The sequence below is a fragment of the Falco punctatus genome (assembly GCF_963210335.1).
Source record: "Falco punctatus genome assembly, chromosome: 9".
Lineage (NCBI taxonomy): Eukaryota > Metazoa > Chordata > Aves > Falconiformes > Falconidae > Falco > Falco punctatus.
The window spans coordinates 10,743,529-10,757,608 of record NC_137589.1 but is presented as its reverse complement, the minus strand read 5'-3'; the positions used below and the strand labels follow the sequence as shown (position 1 = coordinate 10,757,608).

Genomic DNA, 14,080 nt, shown 5'->3' with positions numbered 1-14,080 from the left:
GGCAAGAACAACAGATTTATGAATAACTGCAGATTTCTGAGCCTTCCTACTGGCACTTCACCTATTTACACCAGCAGGCTGTTTTGTGGAGCACTGCCTTCAAGGGGTGCTTAGGGAACAGGAACAATAAGCCGCTTCTGAAGCAATGGAAACTACACGTGGTGGGCTGTAGAGAGCTCCTGGTGCTTTTCCTACTAGGCTCTAATTATTCCCTCATTAGTTGAAACCCTTTTCTAGTGAGCTAGTGACAACCTTATTAACAAGACAGCCTTTCTGCACAGAGATAGGCCTTGCCTGCTTGGCAGTTTTTGAGCGACACCGTAAAGAACAGTCATTTCTCTCACTACAGCTTCCTTGTGGCCCTTAAAGGCAAGGGGTGTTTGTGCAACCAGCTCCGTTACACAATGTTAAAATTTTAAATTGCACATGGAGGGCTGAAGGGGTAAGTTACTTTGGTAAAGCAGCAGGGACTGAATCCATTTAGACTTTTTTTTCCCCCCCACCAGCATTATTTCTGCTGAGAAGAGTCATCATAAAGGAGTCAGACACAGATTTAATCCCACATCCTTCAAGGAGTGAGTGAAGCAATTAAAAACCTTAATTCTCATGCTATCAGAAAAGAAGGGTTTATGAGCCCTCTATTTCAGTAGCCTCCCTTTTCAGAAAAGCACTAGTTTTGCATATTTGCAACCCAAATGTTATATGAATTAGGTCTGGCACAGCACTATTTTAGGAATTCTAGTAAACACTCCCAGGCTGTAGAAGATGACAAGAGAAGGCAGGCTGTGAAACCCCAGAATTAGCAAAAGCACACAGGATCCCAGGAATCACAATAAGAAAATCAATTCAGTTTCACATGATACGTTCTGCAGTTTATAAAAAAGAACAATAAGATTACCTGGCAATAAGTAATCATACTGAAGTCCCTGGGATCAGCATTTTAGTGTTTAAAGATCAAGTTCCAAACCTTTAAATTGCATATACTGGTATTTCACTTTATTTTAATCCTTCGAAACGCGTCTATTTGCAACATTCCCTATGACCTCCAAAGAACAAGGCTTCTCAGACTTATACAATGCTTACAAAGATTTGCAAGTTTTCCAGAAGCAACTGGTTGTTATTCTTTCTGCATTTCCAGGGCCTTATGTATATTCAACTATGGAAATGTTTCTGCTCCTTACAAAAGAGCTCATTGATTCTCTAAGCACACAGGAATAGACCAGCATGCTAATTGAAAATGCTTTTAAATTTGTTTTTATTGTATTAGCATTCTGTTTTGGTTCTTTGTTGCAAAGGATGAGTACATCTTTCTAAAGAGGGGAAACATTCACACTTAAAGCAGTGACCTAATTCAGTATGCACCTGGCTCCATGCCAGACTACAGACATTCCTCATTTTAGCATGTTCTGCTTCCAGCATCTCCTTTTCCTTCAGCTTGCCCTAGATGGTCATAGTTTAGCTGCTTATGAAATTCCAGCTGATTTTCATAGTCATTTTATTGTTCATCGTTTCACCCAGATGCCACAGATATTCACTGTCTTAAACCCCCTCCACACACGCATGCTCCTCTCCTTGGAGAGTTACACGATGAAAACCTAAGGCCCAATATCATCCCTTGAATATTCCTTCTTATTCTGACAAAATTCCTGGTGAACATAGAGAAACACCGTGCAGGCAGCTATTTTCTCACTTGCTGAAACAAACACGAGGCAAGCCAGCCGTCTGTGCTGTCACAGACAATCTTTGCATAAGCCCTAGAGTCAGAAACCTCAAACTACACCTTAAGTACACAGAAACACATCATCACCTCTGCTTAGGCAGTCCCCTGAGCTATAGCCTCAGAAAAGACACAAAGAAATTTGTTCAGGGCTTTATTATACAATTCTAGTCAAATGAGTACCAAAGTCAGATTTTTCAGCTGTTGGGAAGGTTAATAGAAAGGGAAAAGCAAAGAAGAAAAAAAAATAACCACGAGAACAGTTAAGGGCCGTGGTTCTCACTTTCCACAGAAAAATAATCTTCGGTTTAGTATCTCGCCCTCGCTGGACTGACTGTACCTAACATGTTTTTACCACAATTTCACCATGTGATTTACTTTCAGCCACAGTTCTGCCTCCCAAGCACACGTGCGTACACACACATACACACTGCTAGACAGGAGAGCAGTTGAAAGCCACTATCAATTTATGGAAAGAAGATCTACATTCAAGAAAAACAGGAGGAAAGTAAAAACAAAACCAAAAAGTATTTTAGACCTTACCAGTTTAACAACCAATCCTGAGGAATTTGGAAGTTCTGCCTATACACATTGCAACCACTGCCCGCTGTAAAGCGACTGCATCGGGCACAAGCTGCAGCTTATTTTCAACTTTTTGAAAACTTAAAGCATAATGCACCGTTCCAATCCATCCCAACATTCATATTTGATTTGTAATAACATTATCCAAGAACACACTAAAGTGAATTTTTCTTCTGGCTACCTCTTAAGATTTTCATTAAAATTTCCTCATGTCGTCCTCTGTACCTTCCCGGCATTCCCACCACACGGCACACTGCCTTGGTGAGCTCACGTGGGCAGCACTGGATAGGACCGAACCTGCGGGAGCACACACCAGCGCTTCTCAGCAGGACAGAGCCGTTCCTGCAGAAAGCTACTTCCGCAGACATTGTGGATCTACATCAGAAGCTCAAGAGTTAAAAAACCCAAAACAAGACATCTGCCTTGGGAGAGTAGGTGACAGAATCAGCTCTCCAGCAGACCTAACTACCCCAAAAATCTGTGATTCTTGTAAGCTTATCAGCTCCATTTGGTTGATAAATAAGAAAAACGGCTGCATGAGGCTCATGCCCACCGGACACGCTGCAGCCGCCAAGCAGTACCAGCCATGCAGCCACCCGCGTTCCTGCGGGCAGCCTGCCCTGGCTGCTCACAGCAAACAGCCCAGGAGAACGCTGACCCGCCCGCTCAGCTCTGCTCCTACGCACTCACAGGTCTGGGGCTTTTTGTCTCCCTCTGCTTCCTTTGTTATAAACTCCCACTGGTAAACACTGCCAAACCAGAGTCCCACGGGGCAGCGGGGGGACAACGATGACTGCATACTGATCACCGAGTGTCTTCATTTTCAATTCAAGACATGGGGGGAACAAACCACCACACAGTCAACACAAGAACTACTGTATACATTAGGGACAGCCCGTGACGAATTATAAAGTGCTGGAGCGTATCTGCAATAGGTAACTTCAGACATTTGTTTAGTTCTAAATGGGAAGGGAAAAAAAATCCTGCCTTTGGCACAAGGGTCGTGGTAGTACTCCACAGTACACCAGGAACAGTTCAGGCATGGGAGTTACTGCAGTGACAGGTAACAACAATCACAGGATTTATTATTAAAAAAAAAAATATTCCCTATGCAAATGGTTTATTTTACAAAAGCAACATTGTGTTTTTGCCAGCAGAAACGCTGTGCTCCAAAATAAAATTACGACTAGCCCTCCACAAGTTTCCACTGTCACATTTGAGACTTCAGTACACAGCGAAGATACTCGGGGTTTCTTATCTCCCTTGTTGCATGCAATAGATCAACTCGCTCTCAACGCTAGAGAGAGATTTTATCGATAACAAATTCTTATCGATAGCATATTCTGCCTTTTGCCAGGATCAGATGCTATTAATTGCATCTTTTCAGGAGATGCAGCTGAAGCAGCATGCTTTATCCTAACTTTCTTTAAGAAGAAAACAGGAAAGAGCAGGGCTTCATTTTAATAGTGGAGTTCATCCATCATGAGACTGAGCCTCTCCCCTCATGAGCTCAGCTTATGAATAACAACCAAGTAGGTCTTGCTCTTTACAGCCTTTCCACTCTTGCAATTTCTGCCCCATCTCCCACAAGCTCACTGGCATTTGTTTTCACAACAGCAACAGAGACCATCAGGGCTGTGCGTAACACCCATCACATCACGCCCCTGCACCACATACTCCTTCTCACCCCACGTACTTGACCAAAAGATAAATCAGCATGCCAAGCCCACAGAATAGGAAATAATACGGGGTTTAGCATCTCCGTTCTCAGAAAAAGCAAGCAGAAGGGGGTATCCAGCAACCTAGAAATGGTTTTGCCACAGAAACTTTTGCTACAAAGAAATTTGCTAGAAATCTTTGCCACAACAGTCCCTGGAAAAAGCAATCATGCTGTCATCCTCAAACGAAGGAAACACTGACTGCACTGAAAGAGTTTAAATGCAATTCTTACATAATCTACTGAGAAATTACAAGTAAAAAAATAAAATAACAGCCTTTTGCTGAAGCAGTTTTATATCCTCTAAGTTAGAGGCAAGCAAGTTGTCATACTGTTCCAGCATTTGCTGTTCCTACACAAAACCAAATCCATTAAATAGTTAAGCAGACAAATGAAAGAACAATGTTATTCACTTTATTTACTCTATAGCTAATCCAAAATAAGCAATGAGCTTATGACTAGGAGCCCTGCTTTGGCTTCAGTGCAGCCAGAGCAAGCCCATTTGTCTGGGAACTGCTGAATTGAAATTGGAACTTGAAACCCAACCAGCTACACCTTAATTACACTGGTCAGTATTATCCCACTTTGGATAAGGCCAGGAAATAGAAGTCAACTCATAGTCACTTTACTGTTTTTATGAAGAGACACATCTGCTTGGCAAGAAAGAAGCTAGGTAAAATGTCCTAGGGAAGACTAGCTGAAGGAGGCTTTTTTGCTTGCTTGCTCGTTTTAATATTACTCTTGAACTGCTATCCTGACTCACTACCTCCAGCTTCCATAAGATAAATTAACTTTTCTATTTTACACACCTTCTCCTATAGCTCATATAATTTAGCTTGCGGGTTTTGCATGGCTGTAGGCACTATTCCTCTTTTTAAATTCAGCAAAAAACCCACAAACTCCAAAATTAGAGAAGCAAGTCTTCCCCTTATTGTAAGGGAATTAAAGGAAGAGCAGTACTACATGACTACACTTACTTTGCCTACCCTGTTGGTTGTTGCTAAAGCTCAACCTAGAAATGGCAAGAAAAGCAGAAGTAGCTACCTTGCAAACCAAATGGGAGGCAAGAAAAGAGGTCACGCATCCAGTTCCCTTACACTTGTAAAGCAAATATGAAAACGCTGAAGAGCAAACCAGATTCCCTCTGAGGCTCCCAAAGGTACCTAACAGGTGGTTATCACATACAGTTTTCTTTTTTTACCCTATGAAAAGACGAAATGGAAAAGAGTAGTTCTTAACCAGGCTGTTCTAACAGTTGCACAGCTAATTAACTAGGATTTTTAAAAACAGTTAAGAGACTTAATCTTGTGGAGGAATTATACTTTTATTTTTCTTCCCATTTTCTCTCATTTTTCTATGGTAAGAGCTGTACTGTTTTCACCATGGCAGCTGAAGCAAAACTAGTGAAAGTTAAACTCTCAAGAGCACCCAAATTTCTTTAAAAGTCTGAAGACTTCTACTAATACTGGCCTTAAAAGCAGAAATGTATAAAGGCAATTGATTTAAATTTCATAGAAACATTTAAGTGGGTGACCGTGCACCCAATACTATCACCGCAGCATTCTCATTAAAGTTAAAATTTATTGCCAAATTCAGAGCAGGGTAGGGGGGGTGTGTGGGAGGGTAGATTTTACTCCAGACCAAGCAATATTTGCATAGAAGTATCTCCACTGCAAGTCTGAAGAGCAATAAAACTCCTGAAGTGACCACTGGAAGGCATTTCTGTGCATTCTGTCCCACTGGTAGTTTGGCTTGAGAGTTTAAAATACCTAAAACCAATTTAAAATACAATTTGATAGAGAAATCCTGAGGAAAATGCTGCCTTGAAAATCAATCACCCTGAAGTTTTCCCTTAAATACACTGAATTAGCTAGATTAAGTTCACATGTGGTATTTAAAACGGGGCTCACTTTGCTATTGCTTGGTCCATGAAACTAAGATGGAAGGAGGAACACAACCTACAAATATTTTTAGAATGACTTAAAAATCAGTGTAGTAGTTTACGTTCTGCTTTCAGCAAAACATATCAGCCTGAATGTGTCACCAGAAGTGAAAGCTGGAAGCCAAACAATTGAGAAACATCTGGTGTGTTCCAGAAGCACAGCTAGATGCACTTATGTCATCTGTAATTTTTCAATTTGACATTACAACTAAGCATTAGCTTACTCTTAAAGGACTAGCAGCACCGAGCTTCACTGAAAGCAGAGAAGCTAACAGCTTGTCAGAACCATCTATCTTGATATTCTTTTCTTTTTTTTAAAGTTGCCTTGCATTGAAAAAGACACCAGTATGAAAAACAAACACCAAACACTGAACACTTCACATCACCTTGCTTCACCTCTGTTTTCTTTATTAAGTCCCTGAAGTCAGTCTTTGGACCACTTGGACCCTCCTTCCTCCTCTTCAGGAAGAGATGAACGTGACTCAGAGGGGAGAGAAGCCAGGATTTTTTATAAACCTCTGTTAAGTTTTTGCAGGTTCCTTGTGCCATTCCTCTGTTGTGCTCGTATTCCACTTTTTTTTTTGCTAGTTTTGCTTCACAGCAGGGACATACAGGTCAGTACCACAGACACTTGTCACAGACTATTCAAAGTACCACATTTGACACATGGGTCCTACCTGACAGCAACTTCTGTTATGTTACTGTTTTCAAGTTTTGTTACCTTATCCTCTTGTCCCTTTAGACAGCCAACTGAAACCTCTATCACACTTCCACCTCTCCATCTAGCTCGGTAAAATGCTAATAGAAGCTTGGGATCTTACACAACTAAGCAGCAACTCCGAAGGGTTAAATGCAAAAATTCAAAGTTACTGTATTATGTCTGAAAACTGAAGAAAAAAACCAAAAACTTAAAGAAACATATTTATTAGCATTTCATAGCAGAATCTAACACCGCATTTTGCATGTTAGAATTCAGTTCTGTTCCAAATACTGGGAGCACTGGGGCAGTTTGCCCTGCACAGACATCTTACTGGAGCCCTGCTTCCAGGCTGTGCTGGGAAGAGGCTGGCACACCAGTCACACCAGCCTCTGTCCAGCCAGCACCAGCCGCAAGCAGTACTCATCCTCCTACCTTGCAAATTCTACATCTCTTCTTCAGAAGACTTCTACCCATATCAGAAGCTCCCAGATCACATGAAAGATGGACAAAACTACCATCATTCAGCAGTCTTAATTTCCACTCTGCCAGAGCACTAGGAAGACATGCAAGCCACCTGCTGCCCCTGGGGCTGCGAGTAGCAGCAACAGTGCTGACAAATGTCTTATCATTTTTGACACCACTGCTTGAGGAAACCTTTAAGAGACAGCAGAAGTGCTAAAACAAGTCATCTGAAAGCTATCACCCAAAACACTCTTCCAGGACAGATTTTATTGCATAGAAACGGATGACTTTGCCCTCCATATAGTTCCAGAGACTCTAAACTGGGCTCAAGGCTAGCACTTTCTGTTTTCCAAGTGTGCTTCGAGACACATGCTCCTTTACCTCGTTGCTCTGCTTCAATGCATTTCCACTACTTTAACGCAGCAGCACACCCAAGGAGCTTCAGTTGTTTCCTGTGCACCGCAGCTCAATGCCTGCCCTTGCAACAGCAGCACAAACTCAACCCAGAAGAACTGTTTATTTCTACTGTTTCTACGGGGAAGATACACATAAGCAAAGACCAGATACACATAGTGAAGTAGCAGAAAACCTGTGTGGTTACCTACCTTGCTAGAATTATTTATCACATGATAAATGTCATAGGATGCACCCACAACATCTGCAAACAGAATTATTTGCAGCATCTATGTACAGCTGCACCTCAGCCATCGGCCTTAAACTCTCACAGCTTCCTGCAAATAAATGCCAGCAAGCCAGAAGCTGTCCTTCCATGTCTTTCTCGGGCCCTAATAATTTTTTCAGATGCCAGCTGCACTCTTCCTTACAAGATTATCTGGGACTAGTCACCTTGATTTCCAAATCCTGATACAGTAATACAGAACTAGCCTAGCTTCATGTACAGCTTTGTGCAGAACTCGGGTCTCCTACAATTTTGGTCTTTTACGCAAGCACTGATCTACTGCCTTGACAAAAAAGCACGATTAACAGTACAGACACATTAACCTCCTTTTGTGGTCGACATTCATTTACCAAAGTTAAATACGTGAAGCAGATATCTACATCTACATAGGGATAAAAAACCCTAAGCTGTTCAGCAGTTTTACTTGGAATAATTTAGTATGTGCAAGTATTGTATTTCTAAGTGTACCTTTAACTCCTGGCTGTTCTGTGTTATTTTACCTTTGAACACCTGAGAATCAGCCCTGAGTTATGTTCAGCTCAACGAGAGGACTGCTGCCAGTGACACCCACCAAGTATGCAGCAGGACCCGTCTCCAGAGAATTTGTTAGCCATGAAAGTATTTTACTTCCATTTTACAGCTGGAATACTGGTTTCCTTTAACAGATATTTGCCACAGTATGCCAGAGAAGAGTAAACTCAGTTCCCTTAGCTTCTGGGAGAACAAGCGCCAGAAGTGTCTGCCCACCCGACCCTCTCCCAGCACCAGCCCAGCCATCCCCACGCTGCCCAGTCAGCTGCGCTGCTCCAGCTCTGCGTGTTTTTTCTTCAGTCACCTATTGTGTACTTGCAGGCAAACTCCTGCAGGTAAACACGCGTACCCCTCTGACTACTGCAGTAATGCATTCATGGACAATTCAAGGTCATTTCTGGCCACAGTGGAGAAGCTGATGGGAAGACCCACTTTTGACACCAGAAGGACACGTATGCTGGCTGGCAGGTGGCAATCCAGGCTTTCCAGACAGCTGCCCTATGTGACCTCCCTACCAGAAAGCCCAGCACAATGAAGTAGAAGGAATCTCTTCCAGAAGCTGCTTCACCAGTGAAACAGCACTGTTCAGTACGGGCGAGGAAGAAAGGGCAAGAGAAACAGTGAGACAGACCTGCCCTTTATCATCCACCCACTCCGCCAGTGAAAATAATACAAAGGAGGAAGAAGGTGAAAATAAAACTCCGTCAGACCTGCCCTTTCTGCCACCCACCAACATGATCCTCCAACACACGTGCTGAGGAGACATGCTCACCCCCCACTGCCGGCCAGGGAGGCAGACGGGATCCACACCAAGAATTTCCCAGGACCATGTTAAAGGCTAAAGGAAGCGACCAGACCCAACAGCACGGTGCTGGAAGGCACCTGTCCTGCAGGCAGACACTAACGAGTACACAGGCCAACCACTACAGTCATTTTTGGTTACAGTTGGAGATGATTAAGAGCGGCAGGAAATGGCTAGATTAAAAAAAGTACCTGCAAGGTTTCCTCACATGATAGTTTCCTCGCCTCAAGTCATGTATCTGGATGCTCTGAACTTTGCTTTGCAACACCGACACTCACCCCATGGATACTCTTCCCAGCACTCACATGCGCACTCACAGCACCTGGAACGGCTTGCCAGCTTTATCAGCTTGCAAATCAGAGCTCTAGAGCATTTAGTTTGTGAATGGGAAAAGCCTTTAAAAACAGGCAAGGTAAAGCAGAGATCATTCCAAAATATTCTTCCCACTGTACTCCACTCTGAAACAACTGGAGCAAGTGTCTCCTGCCAGCCTTACCATACACACAGGAGCAGCAGTGTGGACGGCCTGTGCCAGCACAGAAGCCTCTCACATAGGCTTTAGTGTGCCATATCTTCACATGCAGCAAAGTCTTCCAGGATTAGGAAAAAAGGCCATTTTCCTTTCCCCTTGAACCTCTACTATTTAGTGACTACATATAGCTTGCAACGATTACCTAGTTACTCTTTCTTTTTAGAAAGAAGTTTCTCAGCTAGCAGTGACCATCAGAATCATCAATTTAGATTAGATACACAACAAGGAATAAGATACTCAAGAACCATTAAGCGCTCTAACCCACCTATCTGCATTATTAGGTATACAGAAGATATCTGAACCTTACTACAAAAATTTTTAAACAGGCTTAGATGAAGTCAGCAGCTAGACACACCTGCAAAAGGCCTCAGAGTATCCTGCTCACTCCTTACGCACCAGAAGACACTCATGACAAGGAGGGCTGCAACTTCCAGAATTTTTCTTGCCTTCAGAAATGTTTTTTTGGTTTTTTTCCCCAGAAGAGCTTCAGAAAAAAGAAATTAAGAGTATTAAAGTCATTGTAAACTTCCAGATTTTTCTAATATGCAATAATAACAATGGATGTGCTGGGCTTTTCTAATCATCATTCAGAATGAAACTGTTCTGGCAGACAGTGAGAAGTGCTCTTCTACAAACTCTTCTTACAAGCTGTGGCTGTAACTCAGATTTCCCTTAAAAAAGCATTATGTTTCCTTATGAACACCTTGCAAGTTATGATCTCTTTTTCCCCACTTACAGCACTAGGCTTGCAAGAACATAATTAGCTGCATAGATAAAGCATGGTATTTTTTTTTCTTTTTTACAAAAGCTATTATGCTCCTGAAGCATTTTCATTCCATTACACCCTTTGAGTACTTTTTTTTTTTTTAAAGACTTCCCCCCCCCCCTCAAGAAAGTCTTGTGTTTTGAAATCCCTGTGTATTTGCTATTTTATTTTTCCAGAAGCAAGATTACTATGGTCTCTTCCCATACTTTCATTCTGGAGGGCTGGTCCTCTAAGAGAGTAGAAGTCAGATGAGCTAACGCGAAGCCAAGCACATTATTGGTTCCAGCACTTATCCAAAGCCTGAGTTTCATCCCACCTCCGTGATCCTGCCTCAGAATTATTTAAAGAAAAAATATTGCAAGTCATGAAGCTTGCTTCAGAATGACAAACCGTTTCAGAGTTAAGAACAATGTTGTGCAATTCTTTTTCTGCAGTTAAAAAACCCGGCCTCATATTTCTCATACCCTCCCTGCCCAATGTTTAGTTTTATCTTTTTTTAGAAGTTCAGGTCATTCTGGTGATCCTTTTTACAAAGAGGTCCACAGAACACTTCTGGCAAGCAGAACAGCAGCAGATCGTGATGCAGGGGTACAAATTATTGTGCCAGATACACTTGTGGGTTTTCTTGGCAACAGACCACAGCTACTCGTCATTTAACTATGTCCTCAGATGATGTTTCTCACTGACTTGGGAAGACCCATATCCCAGGGCTGGAACTTAAAAGCAAAGAATTTAAAATAAAAAATAATTTAGTGCAACTTCTACCATGATGCAGTAGCCCTAATGACAGGTTTGGGATTTTCTGTTTCTTTTTTTTTTTTTTTCCCCTCTCTTCCCCTTTTAAGCCTGAGGAAGAGACTGAAACAAAGTCATGGGATCAAGAAGGGAAAGAGCTATTCACAATCATCTAATCTTAATCACACTGAAGTTCTCATGTGTTTCCTCCAGGAACAGACAAGCTAAACAATTTCTATTTGTGCCATACAGTCCTGTACTTCAAAAATCATTGCTCCTCCTTCCATTCTCTGCCTCCTGACAGCTGAAGACAGCGGTGCTGTAGCAACACTCAATGTGGGTCCCCTGGTATTTACAACAAGGACTTACTGGCAGAGAGTCTCCTATAAAAGCCTCAGGGTATAATCGAGGCTCATAGCTAACACCAGGTCCGCAAAACGCATGTTCCTCCACGGACAGCTACTGGGAATACTTCCAAGCCACTGTCTTTAACAGTGTTTGAGGACTCACTGTCTAGCTAATAAATAAAGGAAAGGCAGAATTTTCCTTCAAACACACTAAAGCAGGATAGGAGCTTCCAGCTAGTGCATGCTGGAAAAGAATAAACTGTCTCACCCGTGGGTCCTGGCATTCAGTCACCAAGAAAAAAGGTCTTTTACCGTATGACCTCTGTTTGAGGGATATTTACTCTGTTAAAATAACCTGGCTCTTTTCCGTGGCTCTCCTGAGCGGCCCGGCAGAGCAGCAGGCTGCCCTCAGCACTCACCCATCATCTACGAGCTCAGCAGAAGAGATCCGTGTCTCAGTTTCCATCTGATTAAGGGACTTGCAAGGGGGTAAAAAAAACCCAACCAAAAACAAACTACAAAACCACAGAATAAACTAAATGTTAATTAAGCAGAACTGGATAGTACTTCTCTGAAAACATGTAGTATCAAGTTTAGCTTTTTGTATGCTCAGCTGTAAAAACTGCCCTGCAGATCGCAACAGCCAGTTTCTGCTGGAGCGCTCCTCCCGCAAAGGAGTTCGCTTCAGGATTAACAGGCCGGTAACGGCGACACAGTTTAATTTTTTAGATGTTCCATATCAAAACCTTCCACCCCTGCGGGTTTACAAGAGCACGGAATCCACTGCGCGAGAGCCCGGCCGGCAAAGAGCAGCAGACACAAGCCACAGTCAAGCAAGTCTGAAACATCCCACTGGAAGGAATTCAGCGCCCTCTCACGCCCCGTGATTCGGGGGGCTCGGGGCGGTGCTGGTGGAAGGCACCGGGGCTCGCAGCGGTCCGGGCGAGCGGCCCCGCAGCCCCGCTAGCCCGGGGGGGGAACACGGCCCTGCTCCCCGAGGCGCCCCGGCCCCCCCACGCGTGCACCGCCGCAGCCGCGCTCCCCAGCGCGCTTAAGGCCAGTTCACACAATGGAAACGCGCCCGCCAGCGGGCAGAGATGCATTTTATTGTAGAGACAGCGCCGAGAGCCGCCCGGGGTACGGCGGCCCCTCGCCTCGGCCCACACCCCCGGCCGCCACCCGCCCGGCGCAGCGGGGCCCCGGGTCGGCCCGGGAGCGCACCCGCCCCCCCTCAGCCCGGCCGCGGGTGGCCTCAGCCCCGACACACGCTCCGCGCCGCCGGAGCCGCTCCCGGCCGGCAGACGGGGGCCGGCGCCGCCGCGATGCCGTTACCCGCCGGGCTCCCGGGGCGCCTGCCCGGCACCCTGCGCCGGCAGCAGAGAGGCGGCAGGGAGGCGGCCGCGGGCCAGCCCCCGCGGCGGGGCCGGGAGCAGGTGAGGGCAGGAGGAGCCGGGTGAGGAGCGCGGCGGGGAGCGGGGGAGCGGGAGGGCCGGGGCGGCGAAGGGGCGCGGGGCGGCCGTACTCACCGCTCGGGCCCCGCCGCGGAACCGCGACCCCACTTCCTGTGCGCTAGGAAACGGGCGGGCGGGGCGCCTCCGCCGCGGCCCTTAAAGGGGCCGGCACCGGCCGCCCCCGACCGCCCCCGGGGCGGGACCCCGCCGCAGCCACCTCCGCCTCGTTCTGGCAGCGCCTTCCCCCGCCCCACACGTGGCGGCGGCCCGGGGGGCAGCGGTGGGGCTGCTCCGGGGGCGGCGGCGCGGGGGGCGGCCCGGCCCGGCGGCTCCCGCACAGCCTGAGGCGGCGGGGCGGGGCGGGGCGCAGCCCGGTGCCGGGCGGCAGCGCTGGCAGGGCCATACTCGCACCCGCGTGTGGCCGGTAACGCCTCACCCTCGTCTGCCGGGCAGCGCGGGCCTGGGCACGACTGTGCATCACCCCAGCGGCCCAGGCCGCGGCGTGTTGCCCGGGGCGTGAGGGGACGAAGGGCCCACCCACCCCCAGCCCCCCGGCCAGCGCTGCCAGGCTGGCACCGGGCCCCTCGCCGCGGTGTCAGCCCTGGGCACGCCCTGCACACCGGTAACGGGGAGGCCACTGTGGCGCTGGGGACCCGCGTGGCGCTGGGCCTGCCACCCTGTCTCGCACAGCTCTGCAGGCCGCGTGGTGTCCTGTGCCCTGCGGCACCTGTGCCTTCTCTGGGCACAGCCAGGCACCGGCGGGCTCGGGCGGCACATGTCCTGTGCCAGCCACAGAGGTCCAGCACCAGCTCAGCGATGCAGAATTTTGCAGCACTAACAAAACCATAGAACAGTGATGCGGCCTTCATGCTGGAGGTGCAGGGCCTACCTCATGCAGAATTTACTGATAATTATTTTTTACTTACCCGAATATTTATTTACAGTTCTGTTATTTCCAGAACATTCTGTTATATTATTATTTTTTTATTTTTCTGCAGGGATCGACTTGAAAGGAATCGTGGCTTAGGATCTCATGCACTGTTCAGCTGCCTGTGTGAAGGGTGGCCTGTAACAGCTTAAAAGGCTAAGGCCAAGAACAGCTCAGGGGGCGGGTGAG

General features: G+C 46.3%; 1 protein-coding gene across 1 annotated transcript in view; it reads right to left on the bottom strand.

Moving 5' to 3' along the window:
* The window catches only part of CSGALNACT2 (chondroitin sulfate N-acetylgalactosaminyltransferase 2), a 29,837-nt gene extending 19,688 nt beyond the window's left edge, over positions 1 to 10,149 (bottom strand). Inside the window, exon 1 of the mRNA XM_080400906.1 lies at positions 10,020 to 10,149. The gene's annotated coding sequence lies outside the window, so the exon portion shown is untranslated. The remainder of the gene's footprint in view (positions 1 to 10,019) is intronic.
* Positions 10,150 to 14,080: the final 3,931 nt, after the last annotated feature.